The following is a 20639-nucleotide window of genomic DNA, read 5'->3' as shown; positions in this document are numbered from 1 at the left end:
AAGAAATGTCAATTTTTCTCATTTTGACTTGCAACAACAAAATTTGGCTAAAGGGCGTACTGAACCCAGACTGAGTGTATTTTTTTTAGTTCTTGAACTACTGTACAAATGGTGGATTTTCACTAATATGGCCCAAATTCAGTTGATCAAAGCAGTAATATGATGTGTGTGTATGAATGTGTATGCGTGAGTGTGTGTGTGTGTGTGTGTGTGTGCATGTGCGTGTGAGTGTTTGTGTGTTTGTCTCCTAGTTCTGTGTCACCTTTGGACATGATTTGAAAGAAATTAATAACACAAAGTACGTACAAACAACACAATATACATAAAATGGTTTGATTTTGCTCACTGGCACTGAAGCTTAAGCTCAAGATCCTAAAAGAAAAATAGTGCCAATGGCATTGTAGCACAACTGTACAGTTGTTAAAAATGTTTAACCCATACAATGTATGCTGATCCATACTCATGGTATAGGTGTTCATTTGCTGAATGATTATCCATCTGTGTACTTATCCCTGTTATCTTTGCAATATATGTGATCACTTGGCTGTTGCTATGGACGTGGTCTTGTTGTTAGGCACATTTGCATACATTTTTTGAATGTGTCTGTGATATCTACAAAATGTGTGATCATTTGGCTGTTACTATGGGCATGGTCATGTTGCTAGGCATATTTGCATACATTTCTTAAATTGTTATTCATGTCTATCAATTCTATTATCTTTGCAATATATGTGATTATTTGGTTGTTGCTATGGGTGTGGTCTTGTTGCCAAGCAAATAACATACATTTTTTGAATGTTTCTTCAATTGTCTATTCATCCCCATGGTTATCTTTGTGAAATACACCACCGATTGGCTGTTGCTATGGATGTGCTCTTGTTGCTATGCAAATCTACATACTTTCCCCATAAAATGTGACTTCTTATTCTTTGTACAAACTGGTTGTTATTTTGAATGCCTAAGGATTGTGCATTTATATGAACCTGTTTTAATCATAGTGTCTAAGATTTAATTCAGACATGCTAAAAACAGGCCTAGGTTGCCAAGCAACCTTAAACAGATGTTAATCTTTACACCATTGACACAAATATGTGAAGTAGCCCATAAAAGATTTAATGATTTCATTGCATCAATAAAACAAAAATCTTTCATTTCCTGAAGTCAAAGCATTTTGTAATACAACAAATCAAATTTTGAAACGTAAAATGCACATTTCTGATGCGATCATTTTCATTTGAACAATTTCCCAACTAGACACCCAGTCACTGGCTCACAGCTAAATGACAACAAACATTTGTCAGGACATAATAATAAACAGCTAGATAATTTGGGACTCAATAACAACCTAATAATTACTGTTAAATACATCGGGACTTATCAATGGTGACGATATGGTGACGTACTAACTGCTTGAGCTTCAGGACTTACTCAAGGCCTAGTCTTGTCCTAATGGCAATTATTTCATTATGCAATACCTACATGTAGCAGTACCTTGAGTGCTTTGATTAAAATTAGTGCCAATGGCATTGTAGCACAACTCTATTTGCCTGTTGCTATGGGCATGGGCTTGTTACTAGGCATAATTACATACATTTTGGAATCTTTATTAACTCACCTGCCCTTCCCACTTTTCATCTTTGCAATATAAACCATCATTTAGCTATGGATGCTATGGATGTGGTCTTGTTGCTTGGCATATTTGCAACATGTTTTGAATCTGTATGTCCTTACCGGTTCCTACATGTACCAATTCCTATTTTTATCTTTGTAATAATCATATCACTGTTGCTAAGGGCATTGTCATGGTTAAGAGGGCAAACAGTGTCAAAATGTTTTCAACAAGAACTGCAGAATAACACCGCCAGTGTCAAGATACAAGTTTTTCACCAAAGTTTACATTTTTAGATCTAATTTGCATATTACTGATCAGATCATCACGTTGTGAATATAGCTTCATTTATAAATGCCCAGACGCATCCTCATCAAATTTCAGCCTAATCTGCTTAGTAGTTTTGGGATTAAACATTTTCCCAAAAAACCCCACATTTTTATAACTAGTTTGCATATCACTAATGGGATCATCATGTCATGAATAATTATTAATCTAAACACCCTTAAGAATGTCCCCACCAAATATCAGACCAATCTGCTCGGTAGTTTTTGAGTATAGGCTTTTTTACCAAAACTGACCCAAATCACACACCATTTGCAAGATCATTTTAATTTGAACATTTCCATACTAAACACCCAAGGTAATACACCCACCAAATATCATGGCAATTGGTTCAGCAGTTTATGACTTTAAGTTGTTTACACACACACACACACACATTGATACAGACAGACAGGCAGACAGACAGACAGACAGACAGACAGACAGACACTTTGTCATGCCTATAGCACTACTGAACCTTATCAGTAAATCAAAACGACACACACAATGTAAACTCAAAGGTTTATACATGTATTAATGAAATACTCTATATGTACAATGTAACACAGTGCAAAAACATCCCCTTTTTATCCAACAAGATCATGCAGCTCCTACAATGTAAAGAGTTGTCTACTAAAACCATAGAGTTTGAACAGATATCACAATAGCTTGAAAAACAACTTCTTACAAGCTTGTAAAACTTACCACTGTCAGTACCATACATGTATCCAATAGAAAAACTGAATCAATTACTTAAAGTAGAAAAATGAAAAGACTGAAGCAAACAATGGTACTCAGTACATGTACATATCTCTTATCAAATGATTTGCTGTGATCAAAGGTTAGAGATGCCATCACTCATCAGCTGACCATACGCTAAACAATGGATACTAGATGTAGATAAAACACTTATTGTGATAGTAAACACTAACAGATATACATTGTACCTATCAGTAAGTACCACCTAGCTCCGACATGCAAACACTATTGTCATAAAAAAGTCGACCTCCTCTACTTCCAGTCCAACTTCTTGAATCAACTCTATACTGGGTGCATTCAGTATGTGGGAACCATATTGGATTTTGTTGTAAAACAACCGCGTTCAAATACTAATTTAATAAACAGTATCTAAGGACAGATTTGTTCATTAAAACAATGCAAGTAGGAATTACTATTGTTGTTTTGTGAAATTTCTTTATCTATAGAACAATTATTTGGAAGATACATGTATGTAAATGAATGGTGGTCACTACAGTTGACATACAACATGTACAACTACATGTACTAACTTTGTATACACTAGGTGTTTGGTGGAATTATGTATGTTTCAGAATTGGGCCAGTCTATTTTATCAATGAATTAATTATTGTTAACACAATGAAAAATTTATACTAACTTGTCTTCACTGAAGAATGTTCCAACAAAATTTCAGACTGATCTGCCCAGTAATTATCGAGTTTAAGTTTTTTGATCAAAAATAAAATATTTTGACCCAAAATGCACATCTCTGATGTGATCATCTTCATTTGAACAAATTTCCTATTGGGTATACATGTACGTATATGCGTCCCCCCCCCCCCCCCCTTTGGAGTAGGGTTTTTCACAAATTGGTTTAAAATGGGTACCGTATTTTTAGAGCTAATCATCCACTTTTCAAAATTTATATTTTGCTTGGTCTAAATGTGGTCTTAGAACTTACGAACTCCTTAATAAATTCTTGACTAGTTCGAAATTTCCGGGAATTTACTCGGAAAATTTCCCCAGGAATTTTCCCCTGCTATTCACTGGCTGACATTTTCATATCAGTGACTATGAGATAGCATACACACCCCCTGAAATGTTTGTTCTTAGGTATCACCCCATAATGCATTGTTACATTAACTGTGCAACATGTACAATACTGCAGCCATCATTCAACCATGCATTCAACACTGCAGCCATCATTCAACCATGCATTCAACACTGCAGCCATCATTCAACCATGCATTCAACACTGCAGCCATCATTCAACCATGCATTCAACACTGCAGCCATCATTCAACCATGCATTCAACACTGCAGCCATCATTCAACCATGCATTCAACACTGCAGCCATCATTCAACCATGCATTCAACACTGCAGCCATCATTCAACCATGCATTCAACACTGGTTAAAATGGGGTCTTCTAAAAAGTTGAACAGTCTAAAGTGGGGTATTGGTTTTGGGTCAAAATTGATCTGGTCTGGGGTTGACAGCATTGGCAACACCTGTACGATTTTGTCTCACTTGATTCTTGCGAGAATCTCACTTGATTCTATTAGAATCATGAAAATAAGGATTTCTAATGAGAATCTGATCAAAATTCAATAGAATATAGTAGATTCTTACAAGAATCTATCAGAAGATCTTGCTGACAGTCGGTGAGAAAAATTCTAATAGACTTTCTTACTCACTCCATACCACATTTTTCTCACTAGAATCTCACAAGATTCTATTAGAATCATGAAATTTGGGATTTCTAATGAGAATCTTGCAAGAATCTATTGGATACTTGTCACACCCCTGCATCCAGACAGTGACAGAACAATTCTAATAGATTATTCTTCTAGCTATTTCAACAGCATTATATTTCCTGTGAGATCCTGGCAAGAAAGGTTAAAATGGTCCAGAAAGCCGCATGAACTTTAGGGGGAAACCCAGATCTTGTTATTTCCTATGTTATAAAAAGTATACTGTCATAGTAGTAACTTGTGAGTGAATACCAATACACATATAAACATGTACCTAACGTGGTTACATCGTTAGGAAATACTGTAATACAGCGTTATTAACAAAAGCAACAACAAGTCATTGAAAATGACATAGTCCCCGCTATGATTGGGTTTTAAGGAACTGGCAGTTTATGTTGTCATTTTCAAACCTGGTTAATGCTGTTTGGCCTCATATGGTTGTTTTTGATATCACTCAGTGTTCTCCACGAGGGGTTTTTGAGGGGCGCACCGCCCCTCTGTTTTCATGGACCACCCCTCTGTTTACAGAACCGCCCCTCTGTTTGCGTTCAGCGCCCCTTTGTTTTGGTGTGAACGTCTTCAAGAGATTCTATTCAATGCCGTTAATGAAGGAAGTGAACAGCGACACTGTGTCTATCATCATTTATGAACTTATGTATCGCCTTGATTATAACAATGGTAGCCGAAACAAAAACAGTAAATGTAGTACCATCGTAAAGTAGAAGACGGTACTTTGGTAGTTTCTATGGCCGGGTATATCAAGCCGGTAATTTCCAAGCCTTCCCGTATACGCAATACAGTACGCATACGATGTACGATGTCACGACAATTTTCGCATTGTATCGATAAATACGAACAAAATCCTAAAATTTATACATGTTCTTTAGAAATAACTACTCCGGTACGGTTCCATGGTAAAATTTATGTCCTAAATGATCACGTTTGGATGTGAATCGCGATCGTAGTACCACGAGGTAGCTCCGATGTGGCAGCCATGTTTGTTACTGTACATTTGCACTGAACGTATTTGGTTATTCTTAGCCCAAATTCGTCACATTAAAAATGTATTTCCGGCAAATTTGGATGAAAAATCATTTTCCATTCATGAAAATTAAAAGGATATCAAATTTTAGAGAAATAAAGGGAAATGAATTGTTTTCAATTAATTTTTATGAATGACATGCACATTTACAAGGTGAAAACAACAACTCAAAACTAAGTGATAGCTAGCCCAGAGGTGCATACATGTACATCAACAATGCCATGTGTTGTCACTCCTGTGTGTAAAACATGCTTGCCAACATTACTATAACATCGTTTGTGTAACTGTCAACCTCCTTCCTGAAATTTTTACATTGTCAATTATGTTAAAGGTTTGGAAATTGGTGATCTCAACACATTTCAGTGCATTTTAGTTTGCTGAATGAATAAAATAGGAGTTTTTGATTTTGGAAACTTTTTTCACTTCCTAATATTATGAACTGGAAATATGCTAATGGTATGCAAATAAATATGCAAATTAGGGCGCCCCTGTATTTATCAAAATTGTGGAGAACCCTGTCACTACTCTGTTCAAGCATGTCTGAGTTATGGTTTTGGACATGAAAACTGCGCCAACAAAATCGCTGCCAGGCAGCCATATCGGATTGTATCACAACGAAAATGGATATGCACATGTATGTCATAGAACACTGTGCTAATACCAACTTTGAATGAGATCTTTTTAAGCATGTCTGAGTTATGGCTTTGGACATGGAAAATTCGCAAACAAAATGGATTGTATCACGACAACAATGAATATGCACATGCATATCATAGAACATTGTCCTAATACCAACTTTAAATGAGATCTGTTCAAGCATGTCTGAGTTATGACTTTGGACATGAAAATTCGCAAACAAAATGGCTACCAGGCAGCCATATTGGATCGTATCACAATGAAAATGGATATGCACATGTATGTCATAGAACACTGTCCTAATACCAACTTTAAATGAGATCTGTTCAAGCATGTCTGAGTTATGGCTTTGGACATGAAAATTCACAAACAAAATGGCTGCTAGGCGGCCATATTGGATTGTATCATGACAACAATGAATATGCCCATGTATGTCATAGAACACTGTCCTAATACCAACTTTGAATGAGATCTGTTAAAGCGTGTCTGAGTTATGGCTTTAGACGGGAAAAATTCGCAAACAAAATGGTTGCTAGGCGGCCATATTGGATCGTATCATAAAACAAATTGACGTGCATATGTATGCCATAGTATGTTGCCCCTGTACCAAGTTTGAAAAAAATCGGTCCAGGCTTCTCCAAGAAACAGCTGCGGACAGACGGACGGACGGACGCACGCACGCACGGACAGACGGAACCCAATCCATAAGTCCCCGTTCCGGACTTTGTTTTCAACGGGAAATTGTATTTACCAGTCCTCGTGCTTTATATAGAATCTTCATGCTGTCTCTGTGTTTTTATTCTTCCATTTCCGCATATCGACACTCAGTCATTAAAACAGGCACTGCACAATGACGACGATGAGCATTGACCTTGAAGGCTTTCACTTGATTCAAGTATCACATGAAAAAATGTACAAATTGCTGAATAATTATTTTTGACAATCGGTCTTTTTGTTTTCAATAAACAGATCTAATCATTATACAAGGCTGTCATCGAGACTTGAGAGTTGACCTCAAATGCGTGACATCGCATCGGTAATTTCTGGATTGTCATTTGTGTATTAGTTTCATGATGTCGGGCCTATCCCAATGTGATATGCAGCACGGCCTAGCTTTGAACCTTTTTGACAACGTCTTTTCCACATAAATTCTGTTAAAATCAATTAGGGTGACAACCATATAAAATGTGGCTGGTACAATCGAATAATCGGCTCTTCCCGTTAACTTTGTTAACAAGAGTCACATGACATGTCGTACACACAGTATTGTTTATCTCTCTGTTGTTCGAATTATGTCCCAAGAGCGAACCCATCTTGAAATTGAATTCAAATGATCCTAAAAACTGTATCGGATGTTATAAACCCGAGAAATTGTAGGTAGATGCAAGTAATTTTAGCAATGTAACAAGTAGAAAGTTGTGCCCAGGCCATGGGGCTAAACATAATTGATGCCAGTTTGTCAAATACTACACGATCATATCTGGTTGTGACAATGACCTCCAAATGGGAAAGAAGTCTCTATCAATTTGAGAAATTTTGTGATCGGCAAAAAGACTTCTTTTTAGGTGTTGGTGAATCCATAATAAAATAAAAAGGTTTTTATAGCAATCAAGTGGTTGTTTTTGTCACTCATTTACTGTTGAACATTCCATGCTCTGGCGATGCCATCTCATGCTGGATAATACTTTACATACTCCAGTTGTGTTCCAAAGTGAAGGTGTCGGCCTACAAAGCATGTAACTTGACATAATCCAGTTGTGTTCCAAAGGCAAAGTGAAGGTGTTGGCGTACAAAGCATGTAACTTGCAAAATTTAACCTGGAAGTCAGGATTCAAGTGTGCACCTGTGGGTAATGGACATTGAACTGGTTCAAGTTAAATCGGTTCTACGTCGTTTTTTCCTGTCGTAACTACAGCAAGTTAACCTGTTCCGAAAAGATTTACTTCAAGCCGAATTGAAAACCACCCCCTGAGGTAGTTTCGAAGCGGTTCAGCTAAATTGGTTCACAACCGATGTAAGGGTATATGGGGACAGGAGAACTAAATTTGATTTGGATCAAAACTGGTTCAGAATTTAGATGGGGACAGGGTTACAATGTACATTGTTTATATGAACTCCACCTCATTCCTTGAGCAACCTAATTAGCAAATGAACTGGTGTTATTTCTAGGGTTGTATTTTTCAACCAGACACTGCACCAAATACCAAAGAAGTTGATCTGGCAGTCTTTACATGCACATATTGACATATGCATGCACACACACTTCACTATTCCAGAACATTTGTTCAGTAAGGTACAAGTACACATCATTCCTTGATATTAATGATACCCTTTGATCAAGAAATGAAATACTTCACATAATGTATAAAAATGTAGGATGACTACTAGATGAAGGTGTTGATAAATTTCACAACATTAGCGAGAGTGGGTAAAGTACTAATGATAATACATCCTACCATCCATTCAGCTTGTTCTCTCAGGTGAAACCATATATTTACATATGAATGAAGGGTGGTTCCCATTTTACCAAACACATGGTTGCTCTATTACTAACTGTTACACCCATCATGTACTCATACAGTGATACTATGGTAATGTACAACTGTTATATACACGCGTGAATCTCAAATCATAGCATATAGCCAAAAACTGATAGTGTCAGTGAATAAGTGCAATAGTTCACACATTTCTGCAATACAACTTTGACGCATTTTAGACCCAATGGGCCAATACTGAACAGAAGCCAACTTGATATACTCAGTACACTGTTACTCAGACAGTACTACTACTAGGATGTCCGTAATATCTGGCTATGCAAATACTTGTACTATGGAATTCCCATCAAACAGTTGTAAACCGATCTCTCTATGTGACGTGAAAGGTCAACCATTCTCAGTGTAGACACATTATTCAGTCGTCTGATCGTTTACAGTAAACTTGGCATCATTATCCACGTAACGGTCAGGGTTTGAGACCAGACTGTCTGCGTGGCAAAATTCCCATGCGCCAGTGAAAGGAAATAAACAAACGACTCCTAACTGCCAACGTACTCAACTGAGTACGCCACGACTACTTAAATGGAAAGTCTGCCTCTCACATTATTCTCTTCAGATAATAATGTAGCATGGTCGCCTTTTGGAAGAAAATGCGTATCATTTAAATATGGGTTTTAATACTTTAATTTATTTCCAGCATAACTTCTAGGAACAATCACACGCCCCTTGTCAATACATGTAAATTGTAAGGTACGTGGACGTAAATGAACTGTTCACCGTTCACGTTCGTTCTACCGACGTTCGCTACCTGTACACGGTGTTGATACGAAAGCCCCGTTCAGTTTTCTCAACAAAACCACCTCATTTCTGCTCATGGCGAACATTACTAAGTCGATGATTTACAGTATTTTAAAGCTTTGTGTATTTTTAAACTTTCGTAACTGTGAATTTTCGAGACGCCGGCAAACCTGAGGTCGGTCAAACCCATCACGAAGGGTCAACGCCGCGTTGCTCATTCATACGAATCACTCCAAGCGACGCAGCGCACTCTGCAATAGTGTCAAATTCTTTGCGGAAAAAAATCGCTAAATAGAATAGGACACCGTTTGTTGGTAAAAATTATGAATTCCAGACAAGAAACGCAATTTATTTACCTTTTTGAGCCTGTTTCTTCGCCATAGCTGCTGCAGCGCAATTACCCGGAAATGCTACTCAGTGTGTCTGTCAGAATGAGTCCGAATTTTGCCGAAGACAATAACGAACGGGTTCGGGGATAGTCGACCACTGAGAACGGACGCGGGTGCGCCGACTACGCTCCGATCACCCATTCAATGCAAATTTCAATTGTTCGAACAAGGTCACTGTGACATTCCATCAGTCCAGCGATAAAAAAACTTCGACTTCGCGCACTTGTCCCTGACGTCACAATCGGAATTAATTACTGCAAATTCAACAAAAGTCTGTCGCCCAGATATTTGAAAACAACAATTTTACTGTCACAACAATGTCAAAGCGGTCGATTTAAAAAGCCATAACGCGGTGTCTTCGCGATCGCTTTCTGGAACATCTCCGTATAAGGCGTGAAAAAAATTGTGTAGTTCCGATTGCATTCAATTTTAAAATAGGTGGAGTGGGTTATTTCTTCCTATCAGATGTACAGCCATTACAGATTGGAAGAAGTGTTTTATATTGTATTTTTAAGTTGATATCAGTTTCCGCACCCAATATTTCTTGTGAGACTTCACGATTTTCGTGATTTTATTATCATTTTTCTCGAATGCGTAAAAAACAAAGTTTAGGGTCGAGGTGGGGTCGGGTAACCGGAACCAAACAACTTGTTTTATTTAGCCTATCAAGAAACAAATCGGAACTATATCCTGTATCTGTGCACTTCATTACTAACGATCACAGTGTATCAGATACATGTATGTCTATTCATTCATTTATTTATTTGTTGCATCCCTTTTGTATCAGGGGCCCACTAAGCATGTTAAGAGCAGCACTAACATTAAAATACATACACTAGTCACTATTAAAATAATTAGAGAAAATATGACGAGTATACATACATACATACACACATACATACATACATACATACACACACACACACACACACACACACACACACACACACACACACCATGGATGTATTTCTCACTAATACATCCATGCATACACACACACACCTATCCACCACGTGCGTGCTCAGTGTCACCCTCATTAATATGCCAATAAATTAACTTTTGTAGAGTATTGGTAATCACGTGACAAAATTAACACCTTTCAGTCGAAAGAGAAAATTTAGCCGAGTGGATGCAATTGCAGAACGACAAGGTAACTTTTACTGCTTGTGATAAAATAACTTTTACATATAAAAAAAAATAGACGTGTATGGGGTTTTTCATACTACTCTATACATTCGCCAAGTCACCAAATGCGAAAAAATACCTTGCTTTTTCATGTTTTTACAAAAAATTGATTCGTGTTGGAGACACTTTGTTTCACCATGGAAGTACAACCCGCGGTTTCACTGTCACAATTTATATGAGATGAAACAACATGCCCTAAAATTAGGAACAATGACATCATATCTAGTTCATTTGATCACCGTTAGCTCTTTTTCACCACAATACTGACCAAAATTGACGTGAATATTAGGTATGTTCATTTATAATTTGTTTTGCAAATGTGAATAGTGACTTCGAATGCGTCATGCCTGCAGTAAGCTTAGTGTTCGGCAGGTGAACCATCTGTCAGAGGTATTCGGAAAATATTGCAATAACATATATTTGCATATTCATGAATTACATCACGATTAGGCCAAACAAATGGTTCTTTTTACTGTCAGACCACTAATTTTTAGTGTTCTGAGGTTTACCCGACCCCAGCCCGTTTTTCACTGCTGACTCTAAACATTTACGTTTTCGAGAGAAAAAAATAGTAAAAATTGTGAAGTCTCACGAGAAATAGTGGTTGCGGATATACTGACATCACAATATAAACTGTTTTTCCACTCTATAATGCTAATGGCTGTACATCTGATAGGAAGAAATTTAAATAAATAACACAAACGAAAGTGTTCACCAGCCGTGTTTTTGGGTCCTTTCAACTCGCCGTAACTTTCACAAGTTTTAGATACAATAAACGCGAAAATCTCGACTGACATTTTCTCCGTGATACATTTATCAATTTTGGAATTATTGATAGGAATGATGATTTTTTCTGACGCTTATGTAGTAAATTTCGGCCGGTTTTTCGCTAAAAATTTACAAAATAGATGGAATCTTGTTTTTTAAATGGCTGTCGTAAGAAAAGGACAACGTTCAAATGTTTTCGGTAGAGCGAGAGTGATTTGACCCAAGTTTGAAAGTAAACTCGTTTGACAAGCGATATGACAAGGCGAGCTGCAATAATTGTAGCTCAGGATGTATAGGCGTACACGGTATTTCGACACGTCTTCTCGCCGGAGGGAGAAACCTCTTATCCAGAGCATTTGTAGCGTTTGCTGCGATTTTTAGGGATATTTCTTCTGTTTTGTTATTTTTTTCGTTCCGATGTTTAACAATGGACATAATAAAGCTAATATTATGGATATTTATTAATCTAAAAACAAGAACAAAGAAAATGAAAAAAATAGTACTGTTCTGTATGTGATACAAATAAGTATGCAATGCATTTATATTGCTTGCGCACGCGTAAACAACATATCCATGACCATGTGAAGTTGAAGGGTGAGAAGTGAGAGGACGATCATACTACATATTTTTTGTAATATAGCTTACAGATGATGTGTATTTCAATATTTATTTTCCCCTTGTATGTATTTGTCTTCAGATTCAATGAAAATATCAATGCAAACACTTGAAACCCCAGTCTTTCTTTATACTGTAGTACATCATGCATGTAACCTGTAGCATACACTGCAGCCCACAGAATCTGATTAAAATCTGATATGATAGATCCAGCTCCGCACCGTCCCATTCTCGAACTACAGAAGTGAGCCACCAACATTCATGTTGGCACAGTCTCTTTCTTGAACTCACACATCTTAATACATGGTCATCACACGTAAATGATATATGTGAAAATATGAAAAGACTGGGTTTAAATGTCTCGTGACATGTTTTTGTTATGTAGATATATTCACAATCTTAGCTTGACTGTGCCATGATGTCCGCGCCTCGGCAGAGGCAGTCCCTGGATGGATGGGTGGGTATACCCGTACCCATATGTACCCGTATGCTTGTTAGCGAAATTTCAAACTTACCCCTTTTCGTGTGGAATATTTCAATGAACATCCCCTTTTTTATTGAATCTTGGAGAAAATCACTGCAAAAAATACCCCCTTATTTACCGAAATGTATGGTCCTGGATTACGGGACCATCGTCCCCGGCATAGGGGCGTGTCATATTGAAATTGAAATTGATTTATTATTTAAAAAAAATTAAAATTAAAATCACAATTATATGAAAAGGGGAAAATAATGAATTCGGATAACAAGAGTCAGAAAATAGCTAGGGTAGTCCGGTCTGACCCCTGGAAGGAATAGATAATTCCGCAGTGATGTAATAAAATGTCGTCTCGTAGTTTCTTTTTTGGTGTCGTGTTTTATTCCATTCCATATGGTCGCACCTGTGTAAGTCATCGATTGTTTTCCACGTGTTTTAACAGAAGGTACACATAAATTATCTTGGGCTGTTTGTCGTGTATTGTAGTCATAATCTAATCTTGCAGTAATCAGAAATGGAATGTGGTAAATTGTTGTGTAACAAATCATAAACAAAAGTACTCACTACGAACTTATGTAATTTATACATAGAATTTCTAATATATTGAAAAGTGGCGCAGAATGACTTCTAAACTGGCTATGTGAAATTGCACGTACAGTCATTTTTGAGACAACAGTATACAATTTAAGTAATATTGAAAGGTGTTACCCCAAGCTTCCAATCCATACAAGATGTGTGGCTGAATCCTACCCCTATTTTCGGATTGGAGGGTGATCTGAAAAAAGGACTCCCCTTTTCCGTAAAACTTCTAACAAGCATGAGTGCGACCCGCTTCGTCCGTAACTGCCACCACGTCACCCACGTGGATGTCACTGTGAGCAAACGCATGCTACATACATGTATGTTATCAAATTTTGGCAAGTTTGATTGACCCTGAGAGTGACTATGTCGTGCGTGTGATGCCATTCAAAAAGTTTATTTTATCCTGAAAGACAAATTAGTCTAATTAGAGGTGACAGCAGTGCAAAAAAATTGTTTCTTTGTCCTTTTACCACCATGATATTGACTTGCAATATCAATCGTCATATTGTATGAAAATGATGTCAGGAGAAGCTGACTTAGGTCTCAACATAAAATTTCTTGTACCCGGCATTGTGGCCTGATGACATCGAAAATCTCAGTAGCTTTTCCATGCCCACGTGCATCTTTTATTTAGCATTTCTCCTCCAGAACTAAACTATCCTACATCACTAGATTTCATCATTTTAAAGCCCTAACATAATGGCTAATTTATTCACTGAAAGAATCTAAATTAAACATTTTCTGAGATTCACTAATTCAGTGTTTGAATGTTTGAATTTGCTGCAATAGTAGTACATGTGTATAAATATTGTCATTTATTTATTTCTACACAGATATGTTGATAATGAAAATAATAAAGTTTTTAATGAATCTAAGAAAAAAGAAGGAGAAAGGTAAGTATCATGCTGCGCAATATTTAACTCACTTTTAGAATTAGAACAACTGAACTTCTTATGTTCATTAGTGCTATAGGCATGGAAAAGTGTCTGTGTGTGTAAATGCAATATGCTTTTCTGTTATTTTCAAGTGGAAATCGTACTCTATTTTCGGTGTTTCAGATAACTTTTCAAATTTGGCTGACATGCTGACTAGTACTTCGCATAATGTACAAAAACAACGTTTTTCAATAGGCTGCAGAGTAGCACTCTACTATAGTGGTTTGGAGTATTTGTTGCCATTTTGAACAGAAAATGAATTTATTTGCGTACTTGAATACCAGTAGTGAATTTTGATATTAAAGCGAGGGAATTGACTATTTTTTTATGAGCAAACCATAGAAGTAATTGTTGAAAGATTTTAGATTGGCCAGGGTTGTTAATAGAACTTTGCAAACCCTGTAAGAAAATAAACAGTAAAACGAACAATGTTGTGTCACACAAAAAACAATATACACATAATAATATACACATGATATGTACAGGTATAAATGCGTTCAGGTTTTATGATCAAATATGTTTGATAAAGCAGCATTTACTAGTAATCAAGTAACATCAACAACAAGTGAGAAAATACCGTCTGTCCAACTAGTGCGCTACCATGGGTGGGCACACCCACAGAGATAAGTATATACTATAAAATAGTGAGCGCCAAATTCAAACCACTCATTTGCCCCCCCCCCCCCCCTCGTCATTGTCCACCAATGAATCCTGTACATGTGTTCAACTAGTCCTGCTTGCATACGGAGTAATCCGGGACTCGATTCTGACAATTGTCCTTCCTACCTCCAACTTAGAGTCAAGGTGTTTTGAGTCAAGTCAGTAATATAGACTCTAGTCTGTAAGGTACGCCGTGACGGGGCGCCCTCAAACATCGGCTAACCCCTAACACCGTGTGGAGGAGGCCGGTGAGGGCGAAACGTCACGACGTATCTTACAGTCTATATAGACTCGTGCACCGTACGTCTGTAAGCAGGACTAGTGTTCAACCTGATAGTGTACATGTACTTGCATACGCAGTAAGACGTCCCTTCGTTCTCCGAACGCGTGCACAGTGACAAACAGATTGACAAAATACTGTATACAATTTATATGTCTGTACAACTTGATCAGAATGAATACATGTATCAATTCATTGGAAAGATGGTATTCATCTATACGTACATGTATTAAAACAAGTGAGTATTTCTAAAGGTTCACTCATCATTGTGGATATTGAAGCAAACGAGGAAAACGTACATACTAGGGTCGTACAATCATTGTAAACCACAGGCCTCTTTACGGCACTGTCCAAAACGTTGTGTCGGCAGAAATAATTGCTCTGGCTTGCAAGAATGACTGGAATCACTTTTTAGACAAAATACAAACAAAGTACACGTATACCGTCACGGTATGCATATTGACACCAATAATTTTCATTACAAAACACTTGTAAGTATATATGACATCATTGGATCTTTACACAATGAAAGAAAGGCGGCGACAAATTACATGTATAAATGAACCAATCTCATGCTCACATCAATACAATGTGAAATCAGTCAATCATTCAAATCATTGAGTTGACATATACTTGTAGCTTGTGAAAATAGAGCGTTGCGTTTGTTTTGCTTGCTTGTGGCAGTGAAGAATGAGACAAGTTTGAGGCGAAGACAATACAATTAGCGCCGGTGACTTTTCACCATGGGATCCCACATCCAATGACTCTTGTTTACTGATTAGAAATAATAATGAAACCTGGAAACTATCACATGTAATTCGTATGATTTGTTGTGTCACCCAGCACCCCTTTTACAAAACGAAGTCATCCGTCTGAAAATAGTTCATGTTTACTAGTTTATGCTCTAAAGTTATATATGAGAATTTGGAAAAATTACACGATATGCGACAGTTTCTAGTTTTCATCATAATTTCAAACTCAACTGCTTGTACGACATAAATCGGTGACTTTGCCTACCTTCTGTATGATCTCTCCTTCCATCGCTCATTCCATTTTGGCTGTGTGCTGTGTCAGACAGATAATACAAATATACCTGTATCTGAGTATTCATGCTGTTTCTTGCCAATTATGTTGTGATAGACTGCACAATCTACATTCAAATATATACACCACTTACTTTCATTTTCATCAAAATTAAGATATAACAATTCAAAATTCAAAGACCATCCCTACAGAGAAAATGGTATGTGCTACAGTGCGTCTTGCACAATCTTATGTTATCAGTACAGGAACAAAAATCACTGTTGACATGTTGAGATTAGCGAGGTATTTCACTGCAGTCAAATACGACAATGTACCCAGACTATACTCATACCATACGAAGAACTGAGTGTAAGGCGGTGCCATTGTCGTCAGTTTACGAAGAACATCCGAGGTCTAGCAGATAGACTAGGCAAGAGATTGACTAACGTCCTCTCAATATAGTCAACAACATGTAGCAATCCAGTGATGGCTTCAAACTACTTTTTAAATCGCTCGCCCATCGAATTTTCGAAATTTCAAAGTGTGTTCCCAACTTTCCACATATGGTTTTGCATGTAAGGAATGCTATCTCGATCTCATAGCGTGCTTCCCTCTAACGTGTATGTCGTCAACATTGACTTTTGTCAGCCAAAATATTTTATGGTACAACTTGTAAAACATTTCGATCATTTCATGCGATGAAACTGAAAAGTTCTAGGACAGTACTACTACAACATCATGCATTTTTCTCTGTATAAATGATGAATTACATTTGAATGAGTATTCAAGGCAGTCAAGTTTGCTAACTAAATTACATTTTGTACATGTACTGTATGAGTCGGGTTGTTTGAATTTCCCGCTCACTGTTTACAGTATGAGTCTGCATGGTTGGGCCCACCCATTGTGGATAGATGGTACTTATCTCTGTTTTTGTTGACGTTACTTGTTTGAATGTGGCTATTTTCAAACATGTTCGACCATAAAACCTGAACGGATTTTATGCAAAAAAAAAAAATGGAAAAGTATTGTAGATAAAAACAGAATTAAAATTATTGCAGCTAGCAAAATCATAAAGTTGAAATATCTTGCTTTCATTTATTTCCACTTTTTTATTAACAAAATTATTACAATTTTATATTAATGTATTAAAACATATTCATATCATGTGCTGAAATACTATGTTTTGAAATTTAGTACATTTAAAATTGCCTACAAACTTATTTCAATAGGTATGCAAATCGTATGCATGGAATACATAAAAATACTGTCACTAGAGGGCGTTATACTCCAAAATTAGTGTGGGACACTGAATATTTTTGTCATGTTTTGATTTTTCAAGTCTTTGATTACACCTGTACAATTTTGGGAGAACCTGTAGTGTAATTTGATAATTAATAGTGAGCCTCCTTAAAGCAAAAAAACGTAGGACCCCATATTTGGTGATTGTGTGTGATTTTGGCAAAAAAATGTGGTTTTTGGTTAAAAAATTAAGTTGTGCTACAATGCCATTGGTGTTCTTTTTTAAGAAACTTCCTGAAATTTGTGAAAAGGTAGCCAGAAAAATATTGCCACCTGACTGAATTTCCTGTGGTCATAGATAATTTGAATGACACACAAATGTATGGTTATTATGATTTATAAGTGTTATCATGTGTATAATGTTGAATGTTCCATTTCTTTACAGTAGTATATCCAGAATGGATAGAAATGACAGAACTCAAACTGAAAAAGGTAATTAGAAATTAAGTTGATTCAAATGTCTCCATTTAAATAATTAACTGTTACAGTGGACAATGTGACATAAATGGAAAAAACAACATATTACAACATATCGTATCAATAGAAGACTAATTACTGAAAGATATACTTAGATTATTGATTTTGATTAATCTTTGACCTCAAGTTGATGTGACCTCAATTAACATCACCAGCAGGAAGGGAACTATCAGTTTTTATGCTTTGTCCTTTGCCAAATTGTGATTAATTGATTAATTGACCCATTAATTGCCCCAAAATGTTGCCCCTAAGGAAAATGCATTTTGTCTAAACTTTATGCAAAAAACCTGCAAATTAATGGTCTAAAATGGGATAGTGATTTTTGGTCAATTGAATTTCTTGATGAGTAGACACACCAGATGCACTGTTGATGGTTTCTTTGTTCTTATAAAACAGAAATATAGAATGTCCGATATTGATCCACAGTCAATCAGTCTTGAATGAGTATCAATTAATTCATGTTATCATATATTTATAGGATAATACATACAGGATATAGGATATAATACATGTGTAACTCATAAAGTACACATGATAATTGTAATATTGAATTGAATTGAATCATGTTGTGTAGTCCAGTCATTGCTCTCCATGTATCCAATGACAGTCTTTGTTTTGGTCATTGTAGTTAACAAAATCAGCATGTACATGTATACTGCAGCTTTGGTTCTCCATACAGCTGTACAATATCAGCATGTACATGTATACTGCAGCTTTGGTTCTCCATACAGCTGTACAATATCAGCATGTACATGTATACTGCAGCTTTGGTTCTCCATACAGCTGTACAATATCAGCATGTACATGTATACTGCAGCTTTGGTTCTCCATACAGCTGTACAATATCAGCATGTACATGTATACTGCAGCTTTGGTTCTCCATACAGCTGTACAATATCAGCATGTACATGTATACTGCAGCTTTGGTTCTCCATACAGCTGAACAATATCAGCATGTACATGTATACTGCAGCTTTGGTTCTCCATACAGCTGTACACAGTACAGATCAAAATGATGAAGACAGGAAACAAGTGTATTTTGAAACATTTTAGTCAAATTGAAACTTTATTGTCTTTATTTTTAATGTAACGATTAGAAATGATAGAAACACAGTTTAAAAAAACAGACTTTGTGAACTGTAATGAATAAAAAGATGTAGTGTCAGACTCCAACAATATTAGCAGGGGTGAACAAATCCACTGGTCCCGGGCCCGGGACTAGTGATTCTTTGGGGCGGACCACACACATTTTACCTTGTCTGGTCTGTTGGACCAGTACCTTACTGTTAATATCTATGTTAAAAAATTGTCCTAACATACAATTTTTGGACCTGACCCACAATTTTGGAAGGGACGGGTCATAGATGACCCACACTAAAATTGTATGCAAATATGTTTAGCAACATGACCACACCTATAGCAATAGCCAAATGATCATGTATATTGCATAGATAACAACAGGGTTGAATAGGCAACTGCATAATCATTCAGCAAATATCTACCATGGATCAGCATATGGGTAAATATTTTGAAAAACTGTACAGTTGTGCTATAACGCTATTGGCGCTTTTTTTTATGTCCCCCAAAAATTGTATGATGACCCAGAAAACTGAAAGTTTCGGGACACTATGTCCCACTCTTAGAAAAGGCTGGCTGCAACACTGTGATAGTAGATATTGGTTCCCAAGTTACTACATCAACTGTGATGGTAGATATTGGTTCCCAAGTTACTACATCAACCTTGATAGTAGATACTGGCTCCCGAGTTACTACATCAACTGTGATAGTAGACATTGGTTCCCAAGTTACTACATCAACTGTGATAGTAGACATTGGTTCCCAAGTTACTACATCAACCTGGATAGTAGATATTGGTTCCCAAGTTATTACATCAACCTGGATAGTAGATATTGGTTCCCAAGTTATTACATCAACCTGGATAGTAGACATTGGTTCCCAAGTTATTACATCAACCTCGATAGTACTATAGTAGACATTATATTGTTAGAATGACACTGAGACTTTGAGAATATCAACAATAAACATTAGAGTGTACAATGTACATGTTTAATTGTTTAGTGAGGAAATAAAAAATGTATAGTGACTTTTAACTCTGGTGACATTCTGAATATTTGATAAGATCATGTGACTGAACTTAGCATATTTTTGAAAACATGAGTTTGTTTTAAATAGCAATATATGTGGTTATGATTGTTTTGCCATTTTCACTTTCTTAACCCCTCTCCCCCGGCCCGGTGACCAATGTAGAGAGTTCAGAGTTAGTTGCACATAAATATCCAACACCAGCACAAGGTGTAGCTATTCTGTTGTCATGGCAATAAAAAGAATGTTGCTATGGTGACATTAAATTTTATCTTACCTCAGTGAAGGCCAGTCATGTATACTTGATATTATATCAGAATGTTGATGTTTGATGAATTTTTATCTACAGTAGAAGTACATAACCTAGTGCAATATTTAGAATTAGGTAATATTGTAATGGATATAACCATGGCAACAACAACTTTTAATCATATGTATATTTGTAAATC

General features: G+C 36.6%; 1 protein-coding gene across 1 annotated transcript in view; it reads right to left on the bottom strand.

Moving 5' to 3' along the window:
- The window catches only part of LOC144450853 (spermatogenesis-associated serine-rich protein 2-like), a 55035-nt gene extending 45262 nt beyond the window's left edge, over positions 1–9773 (bottom strand). Inside the window, exon 1 of the mRNA XM_078141594.1 lies at positions 9753–9773. The gene's annotated coding sequence lies outside the window, so the exon portion shown is untranslated. The remainder of the gene's footprint in view (positions 1–9752) is intronic.
- Between the last annotated feature and the right edge of the window lie 10866 nt (positions 9774–20639).

Source organism: Glandiceps talaboti, chromosome 20 (assembly GCF_964340395.1).
Source record: "Glandiceps talaboti chromosome 20, keGlaTala1.1, whole genome shotgun sequence".
NCBI classification, from domain to species: Eukaryota; Metazoa; Hemichordata; class Enteropneusta; family Spengelidae; genus Glandiceps; species Glandiceps talaboti.
The sequence above is the reverse complement of the archived record's forward strand: the minus strand, read 5'-3'. Positions and strand labels throughout refer to the sequence as shown.